This window comes from Sphaeramia orbicularis, chromosome 21 (assembly GCF_902148855.1).
Source record: "Sphaeramia orbicularis chromosome 21, fSphaOr1.1, whole genome shotgun sequence".
In the NCBI taxonomy this organism is placed as follows: Eukaryota; Metazoa; Chordata; class Actinopteri; order Kurtiformes; family Apogonidae; genus Sphaeramia; species Sphaeramia orbicularis.
In genome coordinates, this window is record NC_043977.1 from 38,824,218 (window position 1) to 38,848,771 (window position 24,554).

General features: G+C 38.1%; 1 long non-coding RNA gene across 1 annotated transcript in view; it reads right to left on the reverse strand.

The window, feature by feature from the left end:
• Positions 1-20,051, reverse strand: part of LOC115412326 (uncharacterized) — a 161,018-nt gene extending 140,967 nt beyond the window's left edge. The window contains exon 1 of the long non-coding RNA XR_003934332.1: positions 19,573-20,051. This is a non-coding gene — a long non-coding RNA (uncharacterized LOC115412326). The remainder of the gene's footprint in view (positions 1-19,572) is intronic.
• Between the last annotated feature and the right edge of the window lie 4,503 nt (positions 20,052-24,554).

A 24,554-nucleotide genomic window follows, 5' to 3' on the forward strand; every position in this document is an offset into this window, starting at 1 on the left:
CAGATGGATCGGAGATTTTCTCTCCAACTGTCTGCAGTCAGTCAGGATGGGGCCTCATCACTCTTCTGTCCGGACAGTGAGTACTGGGGCCCTCCAGGGCTGTGTGCTCAGCCTCATGCTGTACACCTTGTATACCCATGACTGTGCACCAATCCACAACAGCAACATCCTTGTCAAATTTGTGGATGACACTACTGTGGTGGGGCTGATCCACAACAATGACGAAACGGCCTACAGAGAGGAGGTCCTGAACCTCACTACCTGGTGTTCCCTTAATAATCTGGCACTCAGCTCCTGCGAAAACAAAGGAGTTGGTGCTGGACGTCAGGAGGAAGAGGGAGGACCCCCCCCCCTTCTCATTCGAGGGGACACCGTGGAGAGGGTCAGTGACTTCAGATTCCTGGGTACATACATTTCTCAGGACCTCACATGGGGCACTAACACCAGTGCCCTTGTGAAAAAAGCACAGCAGCGCCTGTACTTTTTAAGGTCACTGAGAAGGGTCAACTTGTCCAAGGAACTGCTGCTGTCCTTCTATAGATGTTCTGTGGAGAGCATCCTTACCCACATCTTGGTGTGGTATAGGAGTAGCTCTCAGGCTGACAAGAAGGCTCTGGAAAGAGTCAGGAAGTCAGCCCAGAGCATCATAGGAGTCCAGCTGTCCTCTCTGTCAGACATCTATAACACCAGGTGTCTGCGCAGGGCCAGAAACATCACCCTCAGCAGTTCACATCCCGGACACAGCCTGTTCTCACTGTTGCCCTCAGGGAGGAGGTACCGGTCCATCCAAGCCCGCACCTCCAGATTTAGCAGTAAGTTTTATCCAAGTGCAATATGGGTACTGAACACACTGCAATGACAATACCTCACTAAAAGACATATATTTAACATATATTCATAGTGTTCAGCCAGGGTCAAAGTGCAATATATACTTATCTCTACTGTTTCTTGGTTGGTGACATGCCTGTTTTTATTCTGTATACATATTTACTCTTTTCTTTCTTCTTCTTTAAACTGTTTGCACTACGCACCATTAGAGAGTTGTCTCTTACAATTTCGTTGTACATATGTATAATGACAATAAAGGCATTCTATTCTATTCTATTCTTTCCTAGAAGAACGTTATTTTTTAAATATTTCATTAATTTCCCCAGAATTTTTTTTTTTTAACAAACTGGCAACTGTCAGCCCATCTTTGCACCTAAAGAACTAGCCTATACCTTTCCTGGATGTTGCTTATACACTAAACCACCTTTTCACATCACTTCCTCTTTCATTCCTTCATTCTTTTATCTTTGAATGAATATAAATCCAAACATAAATATTTATGAAAAAATCCTCTAATGCAAAAACAACAGATTCATTTCAGGCACTGGTGAAAAGAAATTTTATATGTGGATACCGATATTGGCCGATATCTGCTGATACCCATGTCTAGGTGAAATATTGGTGTATTCCTTACATTTAACAAATCAATACCAAATAACATACAAAGTTTTTTGGCACTTAGAGAGAGTACATGTGGCATAAGAGGCTTTGGAAATTTTGTACTACCTAAAGTCTGGGGCGCTCTAAAGGGGGGGGGTAAACATGACAAATTCATGGGGCCCAGCATTTCCAGGGGGCCCAGTGGCTAAATAGGTTAGAAGTTGTGAAAATTTCATAGAAGCTCCGCAGTAAAAGAGAGGCATAGAAGCCTGGAGTCAGATGTTCAAAGTTAAGTTTTACTTTCATTTTCTCACCCCTTGTGGTTACAGCACTTATGAAATGCACCCCTATACCTCCAGTTGTTACAGTACGTTCATAACCCCCGCTCCGATGACAGATTTACAGATAATGTATTTCCTGAAGGGTTGAAGGGTCCACAACGTTTACCTTCCATGGGGTCCACAATTGGTAGTGGCGCCCCAGCCTAAGGTTTGAACTACCAGGAAGAGCTTTTGTTTGTCTGTATGTGGGGTGAAACTGTGGAACAGTCTGGGTCTTCATCTCAAGAAATGCCAAAATAGCCACAGTTTTAAAGCACTTTACAAACGCATGGTCTGGTCACAGAACAGGGAGGGCAGGGCTTATTGTTAATTGCTGGGCCATTACATCCTTAGCTCTTAATGTGCTTGTCATTGTTTACCATTGGTGGTATGTAATTATTGTTGTTAATATATTGTATTATAAGTTATGCAAAATATCAATTAGTTACTGTGTGTAATATACATCAGTTTTCCTAATCTGTTTACTATCTGTTATTTACATTATTAGGACTCTAAACAGATGTAACTATATCATTAAGGAAGCAAAAGTAATGTGTTATGTTGTATAAATGAGAGGTGAGGGTGAGATTTAATAAGTTTTCTTCTTCCCACTCCTTTTCGAGCAATACTTGTTGAGTTTATTTTGTTATTACTAGTGTGCATGGCAATTGTTATATTGTCTTGATCACCTCTACTTATTAATGTATTTGCTCTGCTATTAGTTCCTTGTGCACATAAAAGTTTAGTTTTTCTTCAGCTCGAAACAAATAAAAAAATAAAATGAATATCTACTGAACAACAAAAGAAACACAAGTTTTGGTCGTTAATTTAGGCAAGAGTTCAGCTGTCCTGTTGAGTTGTCAGCTGAGATACACATTACAAAAAGTGAGTTGTAACCATTGGAGCGTGTGTTTGCAGGCAAACATGACCACGAGTGGTGTTGAGCACGTGTACAAAGTATCGGAGGTGCGGTACGTTTTGAGTGATATGGTAGTGGGAGCAACAAATGGGAGTGGCAATTCCCTTTGTTTATCCGGGGGCTATAAAAAGAAATGGTAAGATTCAAAAGTTACTGCATTACCACGATGCCTCGCCTTAACGATAATCTGAGAGAACGCGCCATTGGTATGCTTGATGCTGGTTTAACGGCTCGCAACGTTGCCAGACGTCTGCAAGTGCACGAGTCCACCATCAGTAGGCTGAGGACACGATTCTGTGACACAGGGACCACTCGGGACAGACCAAGATCCGGAAGACCACGTGTGACCACTCGTAATCAGGATCGCCATATTCGCTTGGCCCATCTCCGTGACCGTCAACTCAGTGCTACAAGGACAGCAAGAGAGACCCAATGTAAATTTCACAGCTGGATATAAATATCTCATATGAAACCAATATTCATAATAAAACTCCCATATAAACCAATGCTGAAACATACTTGCGTTTCTTTTGTTGTTCAGTATATTAGTCCTAAATTGGGCCTGTTCCCACTTTTTCTTGAACATATTGCAGCCTAAATGTCAGGATGAACTGTAGTGAGAAAGGATAAAACACAGAATGAAACGTATCCCTGAATCATTGAGAACACGTAAAAATACTGTTCATTTTTTGTTTATGCTTGGCCAAAAGGCTGTTATGACCAAATGGGTGGGAGAAGAACCTCCTTCGATACATCTGTGGAAGTCTTTGATATCAGACTATATTTCTCTGGAAAGATTAAGATTTTATATTAACGATCAGAAGGACGTCTTTACAGCAAAGCTTGGCAAAGTGTTGGAGTATCTGGGAACTTAGACTGCAACTGCCTGAAATAGACTTAATAAGGACTTTTGAGATCATTGCTGTGGACGTATTTTGGATTTGCTATATATTTCATACAACCTGTATGTACTGCGCTGGACTGTATAATTTTGAAAATGTTCAATAAAAAGAATGTTAAAATATGTTAATATCACTGTTCTATTTTTTTCATATGCATTTTCCTGTGGTGTTCCAACAATTTCTTTTTTGTGGTTGTAGCAAAAGCTTCACAATGTAACTGTGGAAAAAAAAAAAAATGATGAGATCAACTTAAGATGTGCAGATGTGAACCCCAATGGAAACCTCTGGCATGTGATTGAAAAAGGAAGATTGCTTGCATTTGGCATAAAGCACCCAACAGCAATGTGATCGCCTGGTAGAGAGGATTATGAGATGCATAAAAGCTGTGACTGAAATTCAGGGGAATTCCAAATGTTGATTTCTCAGCTCCTCCTGGCTTAAATCATTACAATTGAATTGTTTAAGGTTGAAAATGACATTGAGTAGTTTGTCATTTTCATGTTCAGTATCACAATGTGTATAATGGAATTTGTAAGAAACATTGTTTGCAGTAACTACAGTAAATGTTCTTTGTCATTACACCTATAATCAGTGATCTTCTGGAGCAGAAATGGGACTATTTCACCAACACTTGATCTCAAAATATATGTTTTATTTATAAAACCGTAACTATAACCATAATAAGACTGAGTGGAATTAAATGGTTGACAAGGTTCCTATACATCATTCATCTGAACTGGGTGTGAAAATAGTCAGTATCTCTCTTCATCATCTCAAATATCACCCTGGTCACGTTGCCAAGGAATGTTGGCTGGTTTAAATGATCCATCATTTCAAAGTGATGAAACTTGTAAACTGAAACACATTCTTTGGCAGCATGGTCAGTTTCAGATGCAATATGAAAAGAGATATATTTCCGTACAATTAACAGTCACATGTCTGATGAGATAAAGTAAAGAAAACATTTTACGAACAAGTACTATAAGTAAAAAAATATTACCTTTTAACCCCTTAATACCAGAGGGCGTCTGTGTTTGTGTGCTGCATTTCTTTCAGTAGCAGCTAATGCTTTATGATGTGTTGCTTGACAAATAAAATCCCTGTGGTATGCTACATGGTTTATGCCTCACATTTCCAGTATTATGCAATTTTATATAGAAAGTTCTGTATAAATATTTAAAGCAAACTAGAGCACTGGTTAAACATGAGCCCCACCCTGCAATATTGTGGATACTCAGATCTGCACATCCTTGTCTTGAACCCTGCCATAGCATTTCTTTGATTCTTGCATTTACTCTGAGACCAAGCTTAATGTCAACACAATGCTTTCCCACTGCACATTCCAGCTTTAAGTCCAGGCAACGGTCAAAGGAACCGGGAAATTACAGTGCACCAGCCTGCGTCACTTTTCTGTTTACTTCCTAAATGTTCAGACCTCTCTCGGTCTTTTGAAGTTCGTTCTTTAGCCATGAGCAATGTGCACAACTCCAACTGTGTGCCATATTTCCAGCTCTGTCCCAGATGGGTTTCAACCAGTGTTATTTTCACATGTACAGAAGCAGCACACACATGCTGCGTGAATACTTGTAGAAAGACCTTTACACACTGGGGGCGTTGTTTTCATGAAATTCTTTCACACATCAATATATTTTTTCGAACTGTTGTTTTGGTCTTTGAGTACTTTGGCACAATACAGATATTATGCAGTGAACATGTGATGTTATTTTCTCAACAAGGTACATTTCTCTGAGCTATTGTGAAGAAAAGCAATCGTGTTGTGCAGAATGTTCATCACATGACAGCACTAGCAGATGTTGCCACCCTCTGTTACATGACAACGGGCACAGAAATGATAAAGACAATGAAGGACAACATCTGGAGCAGCACTGACAAACAACTGGTGACTCACTTACGAATGCAGCACAGATGGCAGTAAAGCAACAATGTCATCGCCGTATGTGACGTAAAATTCCTCAGCTAAAGTCTGCCCATTGTAGTCACCGGAGATGCTGACTTTAAAAGACTTTCATCCTGATATTAAGTGCCATTACATTTTCCAAGAGGACATATGTTGCTGCTCTCTAACTCATACTGTAAAAATCTTTGCTTGCGGCCATCGTCTTACAAGTGCCAGATAAGTACTGCACATGAATTCTCAGCAGAGATGAGATGCAAGTAAGATAGCTCGCTCGATAATTACTTCCACGATCAGCACCAGAAAAACATAATATCGCTTTTATAGAATTCTTTTCATATTTAGTGATATGATTTGGTATTTCACTTGCCTGCTTGGCATCATACGAAACAATTTAAAAGACAATCTGAAGGGATAGCTGGGAGAAAATACAACTAGACTAGACTAGAATACAATACAATATAATATAATACAATACCCTTTATTGACATTGTGTAAACAATTAAATTACAAGTACTACTCCAGCAAGGTTATTATTGTTAACGAAAACTAACGAACTGACAAAAACCAGAATTGAAAAAACATTTTCGTTAACTGAAATAAATAAAAACTAAAATTAAAAGAAAAAAACAATAACTAATTGAAACTGTATTGTGTGCTTACAAAACTAACTAACACGTATAAAAATTACGGCTAAAATTCCCTTAGGTTTCATCTTTGTCAATGTCTGATTGATACGAAATCAATTTATTTCGCTCGAGCAATTTTAGCCGGCAGCCCCATACGGCACTTCACGGTCCGTCACTTCTGGTCACTTGTGGTTTAGAGTCCTCTTCTGGTCCCCACTCTACCCGGAAACATGGAGTCTAAAGTTGGGAGAAAGCAGCAGAGTCTTGTCTGGGATTTATTTGAATACGACAGTGAAAAAGACAAAATATATGATGAAACTAAAACTAAACTAAAACTAAGCCTTTAGAAAAAAATGAAAACTAATAAAAACTAGCAAACCTGCTCTAACAACAAATTAAAGCTAACTGAATTACAGAAAAAAAGTCAAAACTAAATAAAACTAAACTATAATGAAAAATCCAAAACTATTATAACCTTGTACTCCAGTCAGTGCAACAATATTAACAAAATACTAGTACTACAGAAAATAAGAATAGAGCAAATATAAAATGACAAAAAAGTAAAAACTAAGATAATAAAATAAAACACAATACAATTTTAAAAAGTAACATAATAGTAGGGCTTAAAAAAAAAAAACTTAAAATAGACTAAATATGTATAGATGCTGCTAATGTCCAAAAGATCCAGGACCAGCATTTTAATAAAAACATTTCAGATGAGATGCAACAAAAACTACTGCAAGTTACTAAAATACATGTCGGGTGCTTTTGTTCCCAAGAAGTTAAACAGGTGCTACATTAAAAGTGATGACTATATAGTATACTTGACGTACTTACAGTATGGCTACTGTAATGAAATTTAATGTCAAACAGCGTTACATAAATTAGTGAGTGATGTAAATATTATTTCTTGTCCAACTAGGACTTATGTGCTTTGTTAAACTGATGAATAAATGCTATGTTAACAGTCACTTCTCCTTCATCACTGGGTCTGTGCTGTTGCAGTCCCAGCAATATTTCTGCCAAAGTCTATCAGCACCACGTGAGAAATAGAGCAGCATTTTTCACGCAAAGCAGGTTATGTAATCTCATGTTTTGCTCCTGTATAGTGTTATGTAGTACTTTCCCAAAGTTAAATAATACATTTTGCATCTGTAAAGTCACCTACAGACCCTCATTTCAATAAGAAGACAGTCTAACAAAGCCAAAAATCTGTTCTTTCTTTTCACATTGAAGCATCCTTATCAGTTTCCTGTTGCTTATCCAGGTTCAGGTCACCATGGCAGAAGGCTATGGTAGCTCAGATGCTCAACCCCCCTACTCCTACCGTCCTTCTGGGGTATCCCAGTTCATTCCCCGGCCAGATGGGAGATATAATCCAGCCAACACGCACTGAGTCTGTTCCAGAATACCTTTAGAAGCAGGCATCGAGGACGTATCCTGTGATTACTTCTATAAATTTTATGTTGAATCAAAGTAAAAAAAAAAAAAGATCTGCAGCAAGTTAGTACATATAAAATCAAACATCAGCAGTCAAAAGTCAGGTCTTTGTTCTTCCGATAAACACCCTTCTGACTAAAACTGAAGTCATATTTAAAATGGATCTATAACAAACACACAAAGGCCTTCCTCTGCTCATGGATCTCTGCTGGAGGAATAATTTTGTGCCATGATAATTCGCCTTCTTTCTCTTTTGCAGCGACTGAAACTGCCTCTGTCATAAAAGCTTTGTTGGGTTTAAGGCCTATAGGAAGCCCCGGGCCCCCAGCCAAATCAACTGCTCTGAGCAAGTGAAACCAGAGAAATGGCAATGCTCATGGGAGCAGGGATAGTTACTCAAAGACACCCATTCACTGAGAAAACACTGTTCCCAGGGGTGTAAGCCATGCAAACAGGACTATACAAGGATCGCACATTCTCTGTTGATACCTAAATAGAGCCATTAATCCATAATTTTTTATTAAGAATTTTAGCAAGCTTAGTAAATTGCTTACACAATCTCTGACCTTTACAAACTTTGGAGAGGTCTGAGACTACTCTAACTCTATTCATTACTATTCATATCATCAACCACTGACCTATAAATACACTAAGTTTCATCATGTGCTTTCAGGTCATTAAAAATCCTCTGAAAACAAACAATGAATACTAGTTTTGCAGGAAAATGTCATCAGTCATTGAATTAGTAGTTAGAAGAAAATCTTGATAGTGGCCTGAAGGTATAAAGTAAATCCTTGGGGGGGTCACATCAGGACAAACTAGTCCATGAAAAGAGAGAAAACTTTATTTATACAACTTCTTTCAGAGTATGGAAATCCTCATGCATTTTTGTATGGTTTTTATTAAAAACCATGCTGCAGGTGATCTGTCTGTGGCAGCGCCCCAATCATTGAATATTCATTAGACACATGTTTGAACAAACAAGGAACAATTCTGAAACTTATGAAAGAAGAACATTTTCATTTTAAAACATGAAGGTATTAGTGTGGATGTAGACTTACATAACATGGCTACATACTCCATATAAATACATACATTGCACTTGGCAGGTATATATCATTTACAGCAACATAGGTGAGATGTTGATCCCACCTTTTTTCCACTATAGACCAATTTGCACAGTCAGGCCAAGGGAGTAACAGAGGTGAGACAGGCCGGACTTTTACACAGTGGATCTGCATTCCAGAATCAAAGGGGTGGTGACACTACACAGCGTAAAGTGCGACGTATAACTTTCGCCTCGAAAATACCCCGAGCATAGCAGTGTTACTAACCTCTCTAGAGGCAGCCCATTTTCACCATTCCACAAACATTAGCATGGATAGAGTCATCCGCCCAAAGCGACAACAGCTTGCAGATCTCGGCATCTCTCCAGTTTGACATCTTTCTGGTTGCGTTGATATGTTTTATTGTACACAGCTTGCTCTCATTTTTAAATCCTCCGAGCGCAGGGGTCACACACGCAATACATCATCAAAACGTCACACCTTGGTTGCGGAACGAGAGGTGTTCCTTTTAAATAGTGTTCCGTAATCACGATTTCACCTTCATCACAGCTCTGTTACTACCTCCAGGGGCGTTACAGAGCCACAATAAAGGTGGGACTAAATTATCCCATCATTTCGTTTACATAGACATTGTTCCAGAATAAAGGCGAAATATTCTCGGAAAAGAAGTGCTGTGTAAAAGGGGCTAATGACTCACACACTGTCTGTTGAAGAGGATCATCAAAATGGCTTTACATAAGGAAAAGCCAAAGAATGATAACTTTAAGGTTATTTGTTGAGGCTTCATCCCTCAGTTTGACTATTATAATGTACTGTCAGTCCTCAGTGTGCCCCTATGGGTACCAACTACAACACTGTCCCAGTCACTGTGAGAAATGTTAAAGCCTTCATCTAACTATTACCATAATCTGGATTTTCACACTAATTGAGTTGTTTGGGAATGTTCCTTATGAATATTGCTCTCAAGTATAACATGACTCCAATTAATTGAAATAACCTCCACGCTGGGTTCTTGTCCCCAAATCGCCCCTTGCACAAACATCACACACTAATCAATATGAACGTAAAGCTGGCACCTTATGTGTGAATGTGTGCAAGCGAAGAAAAGGGGAAAGTGGGAACAGGCGACTGTTGCGGGCATGAGGCGGGGTGATGATTTGGGGTTTGGTGTGGGGCGAGGGTTAAGCAGCAGCTGCCTAAAGAGTGTCAACTGTATAAGGAGGAGGAGGAGAAAGGGAAACCTGTATTGAACAAGGGGAAAGAACGAGGACGAGAGTTAGCTGGCAATCAGAAGTGTCTGAGTAGATGAAGAGGGAGGAGGAAGGGGCTGTGGTGGTGGGGTGGCATTCTCTAAAAATACCAGACTGAGATTTGAATGATTACAAGATTGCTTTAAAAAGTAAAAAGTTAAAAAAAACAATAATCCCCTAGAGCCGTGGTTCTGTAAAACCACTGTAAACCTCAGCTTCATGAGGCTTATCAAAATGTTATAAAACTGCCCACTAAGTTTCACAACTAAACTCACGTCACAAAATATGAAGCATTGTGTCCTGTATCAGCTGTAAATAAGCAACAGAGATCCAGAAAAAAAACATTATCATTATCACCAGTCACCTAGATTTCACCATTAGTCTGATGGTGTAGTTGCTGACGTAGTGTTCAGTTGTGTTATCACTGCTTTTTGCTACCACAGGGCACTTTGACTCAGCTGCAGTTTAACTTTGTGATACCAGAAGTAAAGACAGTACTCCAGAATCTCCTCTCGTCACAATATTGAATTATTCACGTTACTGTCCAATTGCTGATTAGAGTTTTAAGCCTCTGAGCCACATCTGAACACAGTGAACAATTTACTTTAATAGTCACATCTTTGTGTCTTCATTTGAGTCAATGCTGTATTTTATCAAGGTTTCAAGAACTGGAGCTGTTTAATAATCAACCAGGGCCATTGGAGGTATATCCCCTTGATCCCCAAAAGACTGAAAAATGGCACTTGAAATGATGCTTAGTTTCACGGACGCCTTGACAGCAGAGGATTTGGGTAATTTACTGGAAAAACACTAGGTCTGTTCCAGCATCACAGAACAACACAGATGAACAGGAGGCAAAACAGCAAAAGCCAACTCATAGCTGATAGAATAGAATAGAATAGAATAGAATAGAATAGAATAGAATAGAATAGAATAGAATAGAATAGAATAGAATAGAATAGCCTTTATTGTCATTGTGTGTACAATGATACTAGGAAAAACTATAAGAAGAGATACTGAATGGTCTGGAAATAACATGTCCGATGGAAAAATATCCCAATTACTGAAGCGTTTTAAATATGACATGTCTTTCTAGCAGTGTGGATCAGGGTAAAACGAGAAGCGAAACACAACTTTTTCAAATGACTTAAAAAAAAAATCATACAAACTACAATGAAAAATATAAGTGTGGAAATTTCCCTATTCAAAGACACATGAGGCCAGTGAATATTCACACCTCACCATGTAATGTTTTTACATGTGAGGTGTGAATGTTCCATTTTTATGATAAATTTTATATTTATATGCTGAAATGAGTCCTGCAGATATTGATACTGAAAAGCAGTAGCTGCTTATATTATAGATGGTTCTATAATCTGATTTTTGAAAGCATCTTCTAAATAAAAAGGAATTCTGAGTTCTGCTTGTGTTAATTAATGAAAGTAGACATGCGCATGAGGTAAATTAAGAATCACTGACATGGGACGGTTCACACCTCTAACGAACAATACAGTAGTAAGTATGGAAGCAAATAAGATGGAGAATGATGTACAAGGATAACCAGGTTTTGAGAAATATCCTCCTGAGTCCTGGTAAGTAAAAGTTTTGGCTATTTTACATTAAATAATTGCATTGATTGGAAACAGCATGATGCAACAGTTTTTTAGGTACTTTTTTTTTTTTTTTTTTTTTAAATAAAGCTGTGAAACTCCTGTCCACTACAGAGGACAAAAATGCTGGGTCTCAAGAGGATATGGGATCTTAAAAAAAAAAAAAAAGCTTAATGTCATCTACTATTTCTACCTTTTTAAAACCTTTTTACTATTTCTAATTTTTTAAAGTTTCCTCATTATACCTGAAGAACAAATCTAAACAAAACAAACTCACAAAAAGTTCTACTTACGCAACACTAAAGCCAAGTTGAAACTAAGAGCTAAATTGAAATGAAACTACAAAATGTCCAAACTCTATAAACTCTGGTGTGGATGGATCTGCAGCTCCTGGTCCCACCAGCTGCCGAAGTGTCACAGGGTTAGTAGGGCCTTGAGCCACACAGATAATCAGCTTTATTAGTGCTGCCGCTAAAACCAATTTAAGAGCAGACTAGAGGGATCAGACGGGCCAGCTGTCCACACCAGCCCCTCGGCAGGCACCCCGGCCCCGTCCCTCACGAAACACCAAAACAACAACGAGCCAACTGTGAGTGCTGCCAATTCAGCTGTGTGAGCTTATTACCATATCTCAAATACTGGCTGAGAGAATGAAAACAGACCACCACGAGTACAAAACCTGTGAAAAACCACAGATACATCAAATATAAACACTATCAAAATACAGCGTACGTCAATATTTCAACTATTTTATGGTTGATTCTGAATTTTGATACATGCTCAAGCTCGTTTATTGTGTTTTTTTTTTCCTGTGTTGAGGCCAAATCACCCCACCTACAATACTTTCCACAAACCACCCAACTCATCAGTGCAGTCAAAACATCCGCGCCTCATTAACAAGTCACTGACCCTGACAGTGACCCACCACCAGCCTCATGACCTGATGGCGTTTCCTCTCGGCATACAGTCCGTCTTCCAACTCGCCTCAACTGCTAATTACAGAGCGGCGAAAGGAGGCTAACTCCATATTAGCCAGAGCGAGCGTCCGGCACTCCAGCTCCAGGCGTAAAACTTCCACCTTACGTCACGTTTCTGTCTGGAGTGAAAACGAGACAGAGGAGAAGACCTAGCCAACTTAATCTAGCCTGGCCGTCCTTTATGGAGTGCCAAGTCTCGTCCTCTCAGACAGTGGTTTTGAGGGCCAGATTAAACAGGAAAGGGCGAGTGAAAAACAGGACATGGTAATTTATTCACCCCCCGTTTCAGGGCACCGGGGCATACAAAACATGCGATCAAGAGCGAATGAGCACTGACCTTTTATAGAATTAACACTAAGAAGCTGATGAATAACTGCCCTAATATTGAGGTCAAATCGCCCCTAAAATCTCCCTTATGGTCTGTGTTGTCTAAATCTGATGAAAATAAACCTCAAACTGAACCCCAAAGAGGAGAAGAACTCAGATTATTCAAGTAAAAGTACTGCTAACACACAAAATATTGATCCATACATTCAAAAGCTTTTTGAGAGAATTAGCAAAATGTACTCCAAGTATGAAAAACGGTAGAACTATTTTATATGAGGTTTTTGGATTCATATTACTGATGTACATGCTATATATAAGATCATCATGTTTGTATTATTATTACACTTCTTCTCACTCCTTTTCGAATATGTATTATATGTCTTATGTCATATGTTTAAGTGTTTTGTTTATTTATTTTCTTCTGTTTTGACATTCATATTTGAAATAAATACATCAATCAATCAATCATCCTGTGAAAAATATGCATTTCTAAAAGCCAACTTTTCATGAATTCAGAAAACCAGATCTCTTCTCATCTTTGTGATGAGGCATTTTCCAACAAATCTAAGCAGGTTTTGCCAGACTTTATTTATCTTAAGAACAAAAATAATTTTCTCAAATCATACAAATGAATGGTTTTCATGTGGTTTTTGAATGGGTAGGAAAAAGATGAAAAGATGTAATCTGAAAATGAAAGCTAAGTAAAGCTGTTAAACAATTGTAGTGGAGTAAGCAGCGCAATATTTGTCTTGCAGATGAAGTGGAGTCAAAGTTGAAAGTTGAATTAAATGGAAATAAGTAAAAGTACATTCAATTCTTGGTTACAAAACTTGAGAAAAACTTACATTCATTTTATCCATTAGATGTAAAATAGCAAAATAAAGAGGTCCAATCCAAATATTTCCCCCATTTGGATGTCATATTATAACAAGTGGTGCCAGGCACAACAAACCCCACCACTCGCATATATTGTAGCTTATTTTGGCATTGATCCAACTGATGTCATCATGTCTACGCATGTGCAAGTAAATGGAGAAAAAAAAGATTTAAAAAAATTCATAAAAAATTTAAACTTTGAGCTACTTTTCCCAAAATGTAATCACATCTATTCTGGGTCACTGGCAATCTACAAACCCAATTTGGTATGAATTCAACCAATAGTTTTGTTGCTAACAAACACACAAAGAAGCAAACAGAACCAAAAACAATAGCCTACCCCTTCCCTCCCCTTCAGTAAATACTACTGAGTCCTCTACACTACTATCTACAATACCACTAGGATCTAGTCTATATACTCAGCTTTACCTCCTCCCACAGGTCATAGTCATATTTCACCGTTATGTGACCTACTGATCTATAAATGCGTCTACTTGTTGGTCTGTGTTGATGTTGGTCAAACAATGTGAGCTTCCCGTATCTATAAAGTAAATATACCAATACTACTATTTTTCAACTCACAATGCTGGTGACCATTTTACCAATACTCTGTATATCTGAATGAAACTTACAGTATATAAATATTTAAATGATTTACTTGCTAATCATCTGCACATAGGGATGGTCCCTAATTTTCCAATTGTCAAACATTTGTTATATATATTTTTTAAAATAACAAATAGTGACTCTTCTCCTGTCTAATAAATATATTTTGCCTTGTTTTTAGTGGTTCCTAATCTCAGATCGATCATTGGTACAGTTCCCGGTGGCTATGAGTGTCTGTCATATGATATATACATGACACAGAACTTGACCCACCAGCAATTTTTCATTTCCAACTTGTTTTTAGGGAGTTACACTGTTCTCAGGACTGCTCGGTTAATATAATGCAGAACATGGATCTGTGAATGTCAAAAGCAGTAAGGTTAAGTCTGGTTTCGTACTGCAGACAGTCACCGTTCAGCCTGTTATGACTCCATGTAGCCCACTCTGCTATATGTGCTAAACAGTACGCACTAAAACTGAGGCACAATTGGCTTATTTTCTGTGTTTTTAGACAACTGAATGATTACAATAAGGTTATTTTTTTGGAGCATACTCACTCCAAATATTCATTATGTAACTGTGAAGATAGCTGATTAAAAAAAAAAACAAAAAAAACGGATAGTAATAAACTAAATAAATAAATTTTTTAAAAGTCGCAACTAATTAAGAGCAATTACCAATTGGTATCAGTTTGATGATGATTGGAATCGCAAAGGCCTTGATAGTCTCCATATCTGAACACCTATGGGAGATTTTTGGAGCAACATCGTAGACAATGCCCTCCAACTCAATACCAAATTCAGTCATACATTTAATTTGTCAAACTGACTACATGATATGTTGTACTGTTGTCATATAGTGGGGTAAGCTGTTGCCATCCTGAGACTGTAGAGCCAGCCAACTTCACTTGAGAAACTGTAGAAGGAGTCAGTTAAAAGGTTAAAGGTCACCCATCCTCATGAACACACAGTACCTCACATTAGCATTAGCAGATAGCATTAGGAGCAGTGAGCTGCCAGTGAAGGTACTCGAGGACCAATCCGAAACACGATCAGGAGAATTAACCTATATGTACCTGTTTTTAATCATGGGGGAAACTGGAGAACCCAAAGGAAACATGGGCAATGCAGAGAGAAAAAATAAACTCAACGCAGAAAGACTTCACTCCAAGCGAGTGTCGTGAAAACCACTATGACACCGTGCTGTTCGGAACAGATGTGGCAGAATGAACCAATCTATTTTAAAGCTAAACCTCATCAAACATTCATCATGGTGTTGTCACAGCCTAATTGCAACAGTTATAAACTAATTTTTATTTCTATCAGTGGTATTTTGTGTCAGCAAATTATATGTCATTTTGGGAGTGATAGGTACATGTCCTATTCTATCGTTCAGGTATGAGGATGTGGGATCAACTCGCTCTCACATTAAAATTAATGGAAAAATCCAAAGTCTGATTAAATTATGAGGCTTCGGATGTGTTTTCTTAAAAACTAGTGACTGTTTTTGCTTTCTAAAAAAAAAACATGTCACCCAGTGCACCAATGAGGGATGGGATTTTCTGACAATGAGAAAGGTATTAAAAAAAAAAAAAAAAAAAATATCACTGGACTTTCATTCAGTTGTTCATTATCAAATGAACCATAAAAAAGTCTTTATTCCTTTTTCATAGAGCAACATACTATATTCTCAAAAAATCATAGGAAGGAATGTGTCTAGGACCCAAAAAAGACTTTGTTGGAGATGTTCTTTGGAAAAAGGGATTCATAAAGTAGATGACAAACAGGAAGAAAACTCCAAGGCATTCTCTTTAAGCATTAAAATGCCTTTATTCTCATGGCACAGTCATGTATAGACCTTAAAAAACACTTCAACGCGTTTCGCTTCAAGCCTTCATCAGGAAGTCAAACAAAAAAGACTATAATATATATATACTATGTACACTATACTATATTCTCAGACAGACTTTAGGCTCAGTCTCCCTCCTAGTAATTGCAGTGTAGTTTAGGATTAGATTATAGATAAGATGAAAGAACATATTTGTGTCAATATTCATTCATTTCTAAATTTCATGTCAATTTTTTTGTCATACAAATGTACAACTGTAAATCTCAGAAGATTTGAGAATTTCTTTTGTTTCTTGAAAATTTCTTTTTCTAGGGCTTTTCTCAGAATACCCCCCCCCCCCCCCCAGCTACATTTTGTTTTTTTCCCACAATGGCCTTATTTCGCCATTGTATGCATGACAGCAGCAATGCCTACCAGGAATGTGGGGTGCAAAGCATCATGTGAATGACATGTGTGTGTGAGTGTGTGTGTGTGTTCACAGACACACACGGAAGCTTGTTTTTCAGCCAGCCGTGTGTATGCTTATGCATGTACATATTATAGTTGTGTGAGGGACTGTTTTTGTCATTCATTTCCTTTGCCTGTGTGTTTGTGTGTGTGTGCAGGATGTGAACGGCAGATTCTTCAGAGCCAGGAGCGCAGATCTCACTTAATCTGCAGTTAACGGCTGTTTAAACAACCTCCATAAATGTTTAACGGTGCTGCCCATGCCCTATTGAATGGGAGGCATTTTACTTCATGCAAAAACAGGCCGCCAGGGGCCTCAAGGGCCCCCCTGACTTGCATTTAATGTGTGTAAGAAGGCTGCCATTATCAGCCTTACAATGACACAATTCAGTCAGCCAGTGTGTCTGCTATTCCATTTGGTTCGTATCAGGGCCCCACTCTACTGATGGCTCTCTAATTGGAAGAGTTAATCAAGAGCTAAAGTCTGAAGAATTGATGCCTTCACGCTTTTTGGTTCGACTGTATACAGCGTATTTTCTGCTGTAATGCTTCTAATAAAAGACGTGACGGACAACAATCAGATGCAAGACTGTATGCAGACTGAATGCTTTCACTGCAAGAATGAGTGGGGTTTTTTATTCCCTCATTCACATTTTAATGCCAGGTCTGCCTCCCGGGATTAATTTAATTGGTTTCATTTCCAGAGGTCAAAGAAACACTCAAATCCAATACAAAAGTAGAAGTATAAATACTCTGATATAAGATGTTAGGGAAAATTTTAAGTAAGCAAAAGTACAAAAGCATTATGCTAAGTACAAGTATTAAAAGAATGGCAGAGAAGTGTTATGTCATATTCTGGTTTTACCTCTGTCAAACATGTGAAGGGACATTTTATTACTGCAGTCTGTTAATCAGAGCTATTTTTAGATACTTTACAGACTATTACAGACTACAGAGGAAATCAGCAGCATCAAAAATAAAACAGGCCTATGTGTTTGTACAAGTTTAGAATAAATCTAAGGTTAAAAAAGTGCTATATTTTAATGTGAAATTCAATGAAAGTAACATAAAATGTAAAGTAAAAACACAAAAGTGAAGGTAGAGTGATCACTGTGAAGACTAGACTGCATGTAGAAAGTTTTGGCTTTTTTATATTAAAAAATTGTCAGTTTTTCTGATACACTTTTTCGTTTTTTTATGGAATGTCCTTTGCAGTGGATTTTTTTTTTTTTTTCTTTAGTTTTTTTTAAGTTAAGCTGTGAAACTTGTTCCCTACAGAGGACAAAAACACAATGCTGTGTCTCAAGAGGATCTGAAACAAACACAAATATTTTAACTAGCATTTTCCTACATTATAAAACATTCATAATCTCAACGCTCTAATCTTTAGATTTTTAATTCTTTAAGAGACCTTTTGACATAAGAGCAAGGGGCATCTGCTGCCTCGACTGCAGAGTACACACACACACACACACCACTCACTGTGCGTTTGTGTGTGTGGGTGTGTGTGGACAAGTGACCAGTGCTTTTAACAGGGCAGGACTCCCTTCACTCAGCGCTCTAGGGGAGCACAGTGATTTACTGTTCCTCTCAGCAGTGTTATAAACGCTGCTCGGCTCCTTAATGAGCCTCTGACATGCTGCATGTTTCCAGCGTGTTTTCCTTTGGCTCAGTGGCGACGGCTGCCTGATTGCTGCCCCCATTAAGAGGGCATTCTAACTGACACCAGCGCACGCCTTCAGCCATACGCACTCAGGCATTACAAGCAATCAGCTAAGGCAAGGTAATAAGGGGAGGTGGGGGGGTCTGTAGCACCTGCTGAACTACTGTTTTAAAATAAACACAAAGCATATCATCATATAACATATTCAGGCCACGATAAACTTTTTTTTTTTTTCATGTGCAATCATATGCCATTTCTCCAACAGTATGCACACATTCTGTTTCATCCATGAGACATACTGAACAGTAGGCCAATCACAGATATCCCAGCAGTCACTTTGCATCATACTGAAAAGCATCTCCATTCCTGTATACAAAATGATGGATGAAACCAACAGAAACCTCAATTTCAGAACTATTTTCACATCATTTTTCACCCTTTGGTATGTGAGTTATGCTCTTTAAATGACATCTTCTCAATGCACCTCCTTCATCTCGAGGCACTTCTATTGGAAACACTGGTCATTACCAACAAACTGTGGATTAATCTGAATCATTAATGTGAAATCTGTCTAGTGTGATGTTTGTTTACACAGACTAAAAGCCTATTTATCTTTTTAAATGTCTAAGTTTGTTCTTCTGATGCCATTTTATTTCTTGAAAAATTATTACATAAGTGTCATATGAGAGATTATGTCTTGAAACCACATGATATTTTAGAATAGAATAGAATAGAATAGAATAGAATAGAATAGAATAGAATAGAATAGAATAGAATGCCCTTTATTGTCATTACACCGAATGTACAAGATTGGAGAGCTTCTTCTATTCTTCTATATTTTAACATAGTGTTTAAGGATAAATTTAGTAATGTTCCTAAACTTTGTTGTATAGGCCGAGGTATGGGTCATGTCTGGGGTGTTTTTGGATTTTAACTTATGCATCTTGTGTAACTTGGCTGTGGTCAGGTCCAAACAGAGATGCAACTTTTTTTGTGTTCAGGCTGATAAATGGATCTTCTTGTGTAGCGTAAGTGTATAAATGAACTATTGTTAGGTTTATACTACACTAGTGGCAAAAAAATGAACAGAATTATTTGTAACAAAATTATATAACACAATTAATTAATACGATAATAAATCCTATCCAGGTCATATCCGGGTGTAACGCGTCTTTTACTCCAGATTTTTATATTTTCCCGCATTACGGCAGTCATAAGAGCCCATACTTAAAACAGACTACTTCACCAAGAAACAGTCATATTTCAACCTCTTCAAGATAAAATGCATTATTTTCATCCATATGAAACACAAAACTTTAAGTACTGATGCCAAAAGAGTTGTACTCACCCCAGGTGTCTGTTCCACATGTACATGATGGTTCTCCAGTGATTCTCCTAATCCATGGAAGTTAAAAAAACGCATAAAAAATTATCCGCATGGAGTCATGTTGACATAAGCTACACCCAAACATACACACATAGTCCAAAGACCTGCAACACAGTCAGTCTAGAAGCCAATCCAGCGCAAAAGCAGGTGGTGTCTGACTGACAGCTGCCAGCACAACAGCTGACACCCAATATCTGCACACCACCAGTTGCAGCTGGACCAATGGGACGTAGCAGCAACCGTTGCTGGGTCGGCCCCGGCTAACTCAGTAAAACCGAGTCTCGGACGGCCACAGATCCCAGTGTGTCCCAGTTTCCCACTCCTGCGTGACCAAATCCCCTCACTAGGTCTGTCTGGACCTGCCGTGCAGAGCCGCCAGTCCCAAGGATGCTGTCCAGACACCATACGACACTCGCACTCTCTCTCCTCACAAGGCTGGATTACTCCTCTACCACCTGGACCTCGCAAGGAAGTCAAAACGATGAAGTTTGGAAAGTGATGGCTTTGAATGCATATCATTTTAAAAGTAGGTTTTGCTTTACGTTTTAAAGCTGGATACAAGAACAGGCTGTTTTAGGATTGACATGATGTGAGTGATGAATAAAAGTTATATAGAGAGGACCGTTGTATGGAGCAGTTTGTGGTATGTATGACACTTGTATGTGCATTTTGATTGTCTTTATTTACTTGTTTTTGTTACATCATACACAAATGAATATTACTGTTATTTAACTCAACTTGTTGCTGCTACTAGTCAAAAGGAAGACAGCCCAGATAACATGTGTCCACAGCACACACATGCAAAGTACATATACATGTAAAGTGCATAATGTGTGTGAGTGCTATAGGAGGAGCTGATGAGAGACAGGGACACTTAATAAGCATTAAAGGAGGGACAGTGGAGGGATCTTTGCCATGGCTTGCACAACACGCAAGCTAATCCCCCTTTTAGCTTTGGCTTGACCTCGGGTTTTTAGTGAGAAACAACAGCAAACCACTGCTGCTGCAACCTACTGTATAGAGGAGACAGGACTGGCCTAATGTATGGATATTTAAGTGATAGGGGATTAGGGGACATTTACAATATTAATATTATCTTCAAATGCAAAAACTGACCAATTATAGCTTTATCTTCTCTCTACATCTACTACATTACTCAACAATCAAACAGCTCAGGGCTCAGGCTTAGTCTATTCCAAGGGTTTTTAGATTTCTTTTTTATTTATTATTATAAGGCCTATATTTATTACTGTACCCTGATGTAATGTGCTGGCTGTATCTTTTTTCTTATCGTGTCCTCATACAGTACTGTACTGTGTGGCTGTATCATACTGTGTAGTTTTATTTTGGCCAGTGTCAGTGCATGTAGCAAAACTTCCCTGAGGAAATGATAAAAGATAGCATATCTTCAGATGTAATACTTGACTGATAATAAAATAAAATACACTTTGTAGAAGGATTGCTTTACAAAAAATATATAAAAAAAAAAAAAACTGTTTCTCAACTACCTCCCAAGGGTAGTTTTTGGATTACTAGGCCAAGATTTGGCAGTAAAAGGAAACGGATCTCCCTCATGTCTGTACAGATTGATTTCTCAATTGAGACAGTTGACTGTTGGTTGTCATGTACATAAGCTGTCCAACTCTTATAGGTTAGCAAGGCATCAGAAAAAACTGCAGCAGTCAAAACTCTTCTTACACTTCATTAAATATACTGCCTTATCAGCTCAGTCCCAAACAAAATCTTCTGCCGTTTCTCCCGAACTTGGCAAGCAACTAAAAGGTTCCCTTCCTGATATATCAACAAATCTTTTTTCTCTACTCGTGTGAAACTTTTTGCTCCTAATCTCCCCTAAATCACAAGGTAACCTGCTCTGGAAAATAAAAAGACAAACTTCATATAAACTCCTTCGCCCATAACCCAAATATCTCAGATATCTCCGCAAATCTATTCCAAAACCAACGCATTTGACATTTATGTGTAAAGTGTTAAATCATGGCAATTCTGAAATAGAAAAAAAGAGAATACACTGTCAACATTACTGTGTTATTCATTACTCTTGTCCATGAAACTTATTTCTTACCAACTTATTTCTTCAATGTAAAGCAATTCCAATAAAGAGGAATACTTTAGGGAAATGTGTTTCTTAAATTCTTTACATTTCCAAGCTTACCTTTAGGAGTTCAGTATAATTTGTCAGGAAAAGTTTCTATGCTGTTCATTTTAACTTTAATAAATCTGATTCACTTTTATTTTAAACCACAAGAAAGAGCAGGAGCGAGATGGTGTGTCTGTGTACATGTATGTGGTGTGGCAAAGAGGTATAGTCTATATGTGCATACAATAAATGTGCGTATGTATGAGTGTCTTTGTGTGTAAACTTATACCTGCATGTCCTCGGGGGGGTAACACACACTACCATGACACATCTCTCTGAGGAGTTGCTGTATATTGAAATCTGAAATATGTGTCGCATCATGACCAAAACACAGAACAATGCCTTTATAATTCACATGTTATTGATACTACAGTGATACACAAAGGAACAAGAAGGCAAATAATCACATTATAGGACGTATAAGCTGGGCACTGTTTCAAAACAGAGACCTTTCTGGCCTCTCACACGATTGGAACAAAGACACAGAATGTATCGCTATTGGTTAAAACTAGGAGTTGACTGATTTGCTTTTTTATGTGTAAAAATGACTATTAGTTATGAAGAGGACAGGAAACTGATATTGGAACTGACATATTTGTAGTAAATTTGAAATCCTTCTGTCTAAATTCAGAGTAATACAAACTGACAGAAAACTACGTTAAACTGCCTTCAAACATGTTTAATTGAAAGATTTTTTAACACAAAGTACAGGGAGCTCTTAGCAATATTAGTGAAGTTAAGCTCCTCAAAGATTTATTAAGTAGTGACATTAAAGTTGAGCTGAACTGTCACTTAGCAGTACTAACTGTACTGAAAGCAAGCCACTAAAGATAGAGAAGATATCTAATTTTTAAATGAATTTAGCACACTAAATAAAACACCACATAATAACAATAACAATAATTCTAGAGCTGCAACCGATTAATCGACTAGGTGCTTGAGGCCAATGCAAAAATTCCCGATTCAATTAATCGACTCGAATTGATTTAAGGGAAATATTCTATTGCAGTTTTCCTGAATTGAAGCTGTTTGTGCGTCACAATAAGTGTTCGTGTGAAACACAACAGTGGAACCAATGCTTAACAGTAGAGAAATGAAGGAAATGAAGCTTTGATTCAGGAGAATTGTGGTTGAATGATTTTTTTGGATCACTTCGAGTCGATTAATCAGTTGCAGCTCTAAATAATTCAAAAATGAATTATGTAGATTAGCCAGGCTTAAACTACCATCAGCATCCTTTGGTTAAAACCTCTGCATTCTGCATTATATAATGGATAAAGTAAAATCCTGTTAAATGGACATCTGAATAATTTAGGTTTGATTTTCACTCTTCAACATTTCTTCGAATTAGTCTGACTTGAAAATGTAGCACTACACAATGCAATATAGACTAAAAAAATCAGAAAATACTTTAAATCTAAAGTAAAGACCACTCTACTTGATAAGTACAGTGCTATTTTATTTTTTACTCATTGCATCTGTTTCAATTAAAGGACGTCTCATAAAATCTCAGCGGTACCCCAACTGCAGTTAATGGATTTTTCCATGATACCAGTGACATTGTACACGGGGGTCCCTGTGCTAACATTAGCTAAACCTTTCAGGGTCCGCAGAGGTGAAACTGGCCCAGGACAAAAAGAGCTCTGGTGGAGAAACAATGTAGCGTTGCCGAGTATCACCAGCACAGAGCTAATAGATAGCAGGTGAAGGATGAGAACGCGCAATGTCAACAGTGCAATCGGAGCTCCCCATTGGCAGGCCTCCAGACCTGCTTAGCTCTTCAAATCAAGTGGTGATACTTCAGTGCTATGTAATGCCAACATGTGCATGTAGGGAGGGGCTGTTGGACGTCCAATCTCATCATTCAGTTTTCAGTCGGTCAGATATACAACAGATTACTGCGTGAGTGCAGAATATGTACAGATATTTCACATCTAAGCTTGTCACTCCCTAAAAGGATGCACGAGGCTTAAAACAGCCGAGAGTAGGGAGTGGTGGTAATAAATTAGAGATTATTTGAACAATCAGCAGCAGTGGCAGCATGTGATTACAGCGGTTTTCAGGTGGTAGTGCAGTATGGCATGTTAACAAAGCACTGACATCTTAGATATACTATGCTATTGCAAATATTGGGTGTATAATAGGGTGTGTTGAAATGGGTTTTTGCAGTAAGAACTATTATGACACATAGGCTTGAAAAATCCTTATGAAAATATCCAACAGGACTGCACTGTCAGAGATAACTACATGTGTCAGTAGTTTAAACAGCTACAGATCAGTCCAGGTTTAAATCTGGAAGTTGGCAGTTTTGGGGAAAATAAACCTTAAACAGGAATTAATTGCTGGAACAAAAATGTATATATTTTAGATTTATTTAAATTAGGACTGGAACAGATTCATTGACCATGTTAACAGTGAAACATGGCAGAATCCTGGTATGTTGTGTATTTAGATGTCAAAGAAAAAAAAAAGAAAAAAAAAACTCTTCTTTACCAAGTGAAGGAGCCGATCCCAAATAACAAACAAGTGTTCAGAGAATGCAAACCTCCGCCAAGCACCCCGAACGGTGTGCACGTGTGGATCAACTATTTCTTTTTAAATTAAACAGTTTCAAGGTTGTTCCATACAGCAGAAAAAGTTGAAGCTTGGTATCAGTCATGTGTATGTCAAATTATATTAAACTCCAATCAATATTTGTTGAGTTATACTGAAAAATGTGTCGTAAACGGGATTTTCAATGTTAAATTGAAATGTCCACAGAGTCCACATTCCACAGTGGATGTGG